The sequence below is a fragment of the Cervus elaphus genome, chromosome 29, assembly GCF_910594005.1.
Source record: "Cervus elaphus chromosome 29, mCerEla1.1, whole genome shotgun sequence".
Lineage (NCBI taxonomy): Eukaryota > Metazoa > Chordata > Mammalia > Artiodactyla > Cervidae > Cervus > Cervus elaphus.
In genome coordinates, this window is record NC_057843.1 from 17,001,482 (window position 1) to 17,009,366 (window position 7,885).

Genomic DNA, 7,885 nt, shown 5'->3' on the forward strand with positions numbered 1-7,885 from the left:
GGTACTTGTGGCGTGTGGGCTTAGAGCTGGTTGTGGTGCCTAGGCTTAGTTGCTCTGCAGCATGTGGCATCTTCCTGGATCAGGGGTCGAACCTGTGTCTCTGGCATTGCAGGTGTATTCTTTACCACTGAGCCACCAGGGAAGCCCCTAGTTGTGGTCATTTTAATATTGAACATGCATGGATCTTTCATAAATTTTAAGTCCAAACATTTTTTCCCAACACAATGGTAACTTAAAGGCATTAGGATATATATTTGTTTTAAGAATGATAAACTACGCACCTTCTTACATGCTGATCTGAGGACCTAATCTGGATGTGGAAGCAGCAGAGGGATTAGAAGGGTAATCAGATCAGCTTTAATAATGGTGGACACACCTGAAACTATCACGTTGTTCATCGGCTGTGTTCAGTCATGCCTGACTCTTTGCGACCCCATGGACTATATAGCCTGCCAGAAATCCTCTGTCCACAGGATTTCTCAGGCAAAAATACCAGAGTGGGTTGCCATTCTCCATAATCGGCTCTACTCCAATACAAAATAAAAAGTTAAAAAAAAAATGGTGGCCGTATAGGCAGCCATCTCATTTCCTCTTTTATGAGTATAGATAATTTATACCTTGCATTTATTCTACTTCTAATGAATTTAAAACTTGAAATAATTTTTAAATTTAATTTTGACATAAAGCTCACCTAAGATAGCTTTACCCCTAGACACATGGTTGGAATGTGTCTAGGGGTAAATAAAACACACATATTCTTTTTTCTTCTAATCAGTAATTTTATATTTCTCAAGATGGTGAAATACAAGGTGGCTCATCGGAAGCAGGCTTTAGGAGCATCAGAATCCTCACCCAAAGTTCCTGATGAAGTAAGACAATGTTATGTCAACCTCTTTTTTGAGAAGTATTTGAAAGTTTATAAAACAGAGGATGAGGCATTTAAGATGGTCAGTAACTACATAATATATCTGAAAACACACACACTCTCTTAGTAACAATTGCACTGAATGAAGAACTTGTGGGGCACAATGACCAGAGAAATTTATTCGGTTTATCTCCACTGCTTTTTTGAAGCCAGGCTGTGGGCCTGGGTTTTCCCTCTGTCTTGAATGGCTTCTTTGGTCTTGCGTGCGTGCTAAGTCAATTCAGTTGTGTCTGACCCCTTGCAATCCCATGGACTATAGCCCACCAGGCTTCTGTGTCCGTGGGCTTCTCCAGGCAAGACTGGAGTGCATTGCCACTTCCTCCTCCAGGGGCTCTTCCCAAACCAGGGATTGAACCTGCGTCCCTTAAGTCTCCTGCATTGCAGGCAGCTTCTTTACCACTGGTGCCACCTGGGAGAGTTGTAAAAAGTACTCTGGTAACTTTTATTGATAAAAACTATCTTCATCCTGTGAATTCCTATCTAGGCCAGTCGTATATTAATTTGAGTTGTGTCTCCCTACTTTATATACTGTCTGTGAGCCACAGTCTTCACCGCTCCCTGTTACATACACCTGCTGTGCTCATTGATAAGCCATGTCTGGCTTCTTGGAGCACCTGTGTTTGTAGTTCAGTCAGTTCCCTTCAGTTGCTCAGTCGTGTCCGACTCTCTGCGACCCCATAGACTGCAGCATGCCAGGCCTCCCTGTCCATCACCAACTCCTGGAGTTTACCCAAACTCATGTCCATTGAGTCGGTGATGCCATCCGACCATCTCATCCTCTGTCATCCCCTTATCCTCCTGCCTTCAGTTTTTCCCAGCATCAGGTCTTTTCCAATGAGTCAGCTCTTTTCACATCAGGTGGCCAAAGTACTGACACTTCAGCTTCAGCATCAGTCCTTTCAATGAATATTCAAGACTGATTTCCTTTAGGATTGACTGATTTGATCTCCTCGCAGTTCAAGGGACTCTCAAGAGTCTTCTCCAACACCACAGTTCAAAAGCATCAATTCTTCAGTGCTCAACTTTCTTTATAGTCCAGCTTTCACATCCATACATGACTACTGGAAAAACTATAGCTTTGACTATACGGACCTTTGTCAGCAAAGTAATGTCTCTGCTTTTTAATATACTGTCTAGATTGACCAAAGCTTTTCTTCCATGGAGCACATATCTTTTAATTTCATGACTTCAGTCACCATTTGCAGTGATTTTAGAGTCCAAGAAGATAAAGTCTGTCACTCTTTGCATTGTTTCTCCATCTATTTGCCATGAAGTGATGGGACCAGATGCCGTGATCTTTGTTTTTTGAATGTTGAGTTTTAAGCTAGCTTTTTCACTCTCCTCTTTCACTTTCATCAAGAGGCTCTTTAGTTCTTCTTCACTTTCTGCCATAAGGGTGGTGTTATCTGTATATCTGAGGTTGTTGATATTTCTCCCGGCAGTCTTGATTCCAGCTTGTGCTTCATCCAGCCCGGCATTTCACATGATATACTCTGCATATAAGTTAAATAAACAGGGTGACAATATACAGCCTTGGCATACTCCTTTCCCGATTTGGAGCCAATCTGTTATTCTATGTCCATTTCTAACTGTTACTCTTGTCCTGCATACAGATTTCTCAGGAGGCAGGTCAGGTGGTCAGGCATTCCCATCTCTTGAAGAATTTTCCACAGTTTGCTGTGATTCCCACAGTCACAGGCTTTGGTGTAATCAATAAAGCAGAAGTAGATGTTTTTCTGGAATTCTCTGTAGTTGCTACTCAAAAAAAAATTTTTTTTAACCAAATTGAAACCTTTGAAATCAGTGGCAATAGCTATAGTTGCTACCCTATGCACTTTTAAAAAATGCAGTGTGGAGAGGTGAGGGCTGTGGCTTACTAGATAGAGTCGTCGTTGTTTAGTCGCTCAGTCGCATCTGACTTTTTTGTTACCCATGGACTGTAGCCCACCAGGCTCCTCTGTCCAGAGGATTTCCCAGGCAAGAATGCTGGAGTGGGTTGCCTTTTCCTTCTTGAGGGCATCTTCTAGACCAAGGGATTGAACCCACGTCTCCTGCTTGGCAGGTGGACTTTTTACAACTGAGCCACCGGGGAAGCCCATTCTAGATAGAGTGAGTCCCATCTAAAGGCAAGCAGATACTTCTCAGCTCCATCTGATTATTGCAGTTTGGAAATTCAAGTTCAGAATTTACAGGTTTCTCATCTTTCAATACTTTCTATTTTAAAATCTCTGTTTGAGATCACCAGCCCAGGTTGGATGCATGAGACAAGTGCTCGGGCCTGGTGCATTGGGAAGACCCAGAGGAAGCGGGTAGAGAGGGAGGTGGGAGGGGGGATCGGGATGGGGAACACATGTAAATTCATGGCTGATTCATGTCAATGTATGACAAAACCCACTACAATATTGTAAAGTAATTAGCCTCCAACTAATAAAAATAAATGAAAAAAAAATCTCTGTTTAAAACACTGTTAAACACATGTCTGAGCACTAGATTTGGGCTTTGTGTGGCCCTTCTGCTGAGGCAAATTCAGATGACTCTGGAGGTTATTTTTAGTTATTTATTTATTTTAATTATATTTTATTTTTAATTGGAGGATAGTTACTTTACAATATTGTGATGGTTTCTGCCATACATCAACATGAATCAGCTACACGTGTACATATGGCACCTCCCTCTAGACACCATGAGTGAGCTTCCCTGGTGGCCCAGTGGTAAAGAAGACGCCTGCAAATGCAGGAGACATGAGTTCAGTCCCTAATCCAGAAAGATCCCACGTGCCTCAGAGCAGCTAAGCCTGGGCCACAATTCCTGAACCTGCAACAAGAGAAGCCCCCACAAAGAGAAACCCGTGTACCACAGCTAGAGGGTAGCCCCTGCTCGCTGCAACTAAGGCAGAGTCCATTCAGCAGTGAAGACTCAGCACAACCAAAAGACACATAGGAAAGAAGGTAACATTGAAAAACACACCACGGGTGAATGCAGGAAGAGGCAGCTTTCAGATCAATATGAAAAAGACCTTTATAACTGATAGTGACGTGAAAGTCACTCAGTCGTGTCCGACTCTTTGCGATCCCACAGACTATACAGTCCATGGAATTCTCCAGGCCAGAATATTGGAGTGGGTAGCCTTTCCCTTCTCCAGGGGATCTTCCCAACCCAGGGATTGAATCCAAGTCTCCTGCAATGCAGACAGATTCTTTACCAGCTGAGCCACCAGGGAAGCCCGCTTTACATATTCTGGATACAGCTGTCTTTGATAAACATTAGCATAAGTTCTGTCTGTGGGTTTTCTTCTCACTTTCTTGATGCTATCAATTGCAGCACAAAATTTTTCACCATGATGTATTCTAATTTATCTTTCTTGTGGTCTTGGTATCCTATATAAGATAGCTAAGTCACACAGTTATTTTTTTTTCCTAAAAGGTTGACAGTTGTAGTTTTATACTTAAGTGTATGATTATTTAGAATTGATTTTTGCATAATGTGTGAGGTAGAGGTCCAACTTCACTCTTTTGAATGTGGATATCCAGTTTCATAGCATCACTTATTCAAAAGATTGTTTTTTCCCTCAATTAATTTTCTTATCACTTCTGTTGAAACGTAGCTATAAATATAAGTGTAACTGACCATAAATTTTTTTCTATGATTCCATTCCATTGATCTCTATTTCTGTTCTTATGCTAGTGCTATACAGTTTTAATTACTGTAGCTTTGTAGTAAGTATTGAAATTTAAAGTGTGAGGTCTTTAAATTTGTTGTTCTTTTTCAACACCATTTTGGTCCCTGGCCTATCCATGTAACTTTTAGGATCAGCTTGTATTTCTCAAAAATACTGAGTTAGGATTTTGATAGAGGTTGTTTTGAATCAGTAGATCAATTTGTGGAGTATTACCATTTAACAATATTCAGTCTTAGAATCATGAGCATAAAATGTCTTTACATTTATTTAGATCTTCTTTAATTCCTTACAACAGTTTTTGTATTTTTTTTCAGAGTACAAGTCTTGAAGTGCCTTTGTTAAGTTGATTCCTATGTGTTTTAATCTTTTTTAAAGTTCCTCATGTTAGGGGGGAAAGCTTTCTGTTTTTCTTCATTATAGTATTCCTTTATGACTCTCTCTATTTCTGCAAGTTCTGTAGTGATGTTTTCTTTCATTATTGATTTTAATAATTTGAGTCTTCCTTTTTTTGGTCAATCTAGCTAAAGTTTTATCAATTTGGTTGATTTTTTCAAAGAATTCAACTTTTAGTTTTGTTGATTGTCTCTATTTTTAATTATTTTTTAAAGTTTAATTTTTTTAAGTTTAATTTTAATTGAATGATAGTTGCTTATAATATTGTACTGACTTCTGCCATACATCAACTTGAATCAATAGGTATACATATGTCCCCTGTCTCTTGAACCTCTCTCCTACCTCCCACCCCTTTAATTCTTTATTTTACTTCCAGTCTGGTGTTTATTATTTGATTCCTTTTTCTTTCTTTGGGTTTAGTTTCCCATTAAAATTCTAGTTTCTTAAGGTGGAAGGCAAAGCAACTGATTTGAAATCTTTTAATGTAGCCGTTTACAATATTATTTTTCCTCTAAGCACTATTTTAGGTGCATCCTGTAAGTTGTATGTTATGTTTCCATTTGCATTCATCTCAAAGAATCATTTCCTTTTTATTTCTTCTTCCATCTGTTTGTTATTTAGGAATGTGTAATTTAATTGCCACTTATTTATGAATTTCTTAAATATTCTGCTGTCTATAATATAGTACCATTGTGGTCAGAGAACATTCTTTGTATCATATTAGTCCTTTTAAATTTACTGAGGATTGTTTTATGACTTACTGCTCTACGAAAATGCTTTATGATCTGCCATAGAAAATATTCTATGTGTACTTGAAAAGTATATGCATTTTCTTAGAAGTATATGTATTTTCTTGCTGTGTGGAGTATTCCATAGATGTCTATGAGGTATAATCACTTCATAGTTGAAGTATTGCACTTTTTCTTGGTTTTCTGATTTATATCTATTATTGAAAGTGTGGTATTGAAGTCTCCAATTGATTGTTGAATTATTGTTTACTCAATTCTGTCAGTTTTCCTTTGTGCATTTTGGTCTTTTGGTATAAGATGCATGTTTGTTTATAATCATTTTGTCTTCCTAATGGATTGACCCTCTTACCATTATAAAATATATTTCTTTGTCTCTAGTAACAACTTCTGTTTTAAAGGTTATATTGTCTGATGTTGGTGTAGCTGCTCCAAATACCTCTTGAGTTGATGCTTACAGAGTACCTCAGTTTGCTTCCTTTTGCTTTCAGCCTCTTTGGTCTTTGAGTTTAGTGTGTGTCTTGTAGACAGCATATAGTTGACTCGTATTTTTCCCCATTCTTCCAAATATAAATAGAGTGTTTAATCTATTTACATTTAATTCAGTGACTAATAACTAATAAATAGGATTTTACTGTGTGATTTTTATGTCTTGTGCCTTTTTATTTCCTCTACAATTGTTGCTTTCTTTTGTGTTAAATATTTTCTAGTTTACTGTTTAATTGCCCAGGTCATTTCTTTGATTATATCTTTGAATTGTGTTCTTACTGTTTATAGTAAGGATTACAGTTACCATTTTAATTTGTGACAATCTAGTTCAAATTAAAACTAACTTAATTTCAGTAGTATTCAGGAAATTGCTCTTGTAAATCTCCCTTTCTGTCATTCCTTTTTACCACTGCTGCTGCTGCCGCTGCTAAGTCGCTTCAGTCGTGTCTGACTCTGTGCGACCCCATAGATGGCAGCCCACCCGGCTCCACTGTCCCTGGGATTCTCCAGGCAAGAACACTGGAGTGGGTTGCCATTGCCTTCTCCGTTTTTACCACTACTGTCGTATAAATTGCATCATATATTACAAACCTATAATTCAATTTTATAATTCTTGCTTTATTTTATTATCTCTTAGAGATTACAAAAACATATTTATTCTTTTGTGTATTTTCCTGTGGAATTACATTTACCAGTGTTCTTCATTTCTTCATGTGGATTCAAATAACCTTTTACTGTCCTTTTCAGACTGAAAGAATCCCTTTAACATTTCTTGCAAGATAGATCTGCTAGTGACAGATTCCATCAGAGTTTATCTGTGCATGCTAATTCACTTCAGTTGTGTGCAGTTGTTTGTGACCGTATGGACTGTATCCCAGCAGGCTCCTCTGTCCATGGGATTCCCCAGGCAAGAATACTCAAGTGGATTGCCTTGTCCTCCTTCAGGGGATCTTTTCCACCCAGGGATCGAGCCCACGTCTGTTACATCTCCTGCATTGGCAGGTGGCTTCTTTACCACTAGTGCCATCTGGATTTATCTAGGAATGTCTTAATTTCCTCTACATTGTAAAGCAGAGTTTAGCTGGATATAGAATTCTTGGTTAATAGTTTTTTTCTTTCAACACTTAGAGGTGTCATTTCACTGTTCTCATGGTTTCTGATGAGAAATCAGCTTTTATCTTATTAAGGATTCTTTAAGCATGATGCCATTTTTCTGTTAATACTTTCAAGATTTTCTTTTTGTCTTTGACTTTGGTCAGTTTGACTGTGGCATGCCTAGGTGTAACTCTCTGTAAATAAATTCTGCTTGGAGTTTGTTGAGCATCATGGATGTATGGATTAATATTTTACATAATATTCAGGAAATTTAAGACAATTATTTCTTTAGTATTTTCTGCTCCTTTCTCTTTCTGCGCAACTCACACTATGTGTATATAGGTCTGTTTGATGGTGTCCCATAGGCATCTGACATGCTGTTAATTTTTCTTTGTTCTTTTTTCTTATCCACAAACTGAATAATCTGTATTGATACGTCTTTAGGGTCACTGTTTATTTCTTCTGCTAGTTTACATCTGTAGTTGAACCCCTACAGTGAATTGTTCATGTAATTTTTGCACCTTCTAACTTCAGAACTTCAATTATTTTTCTGTTTCT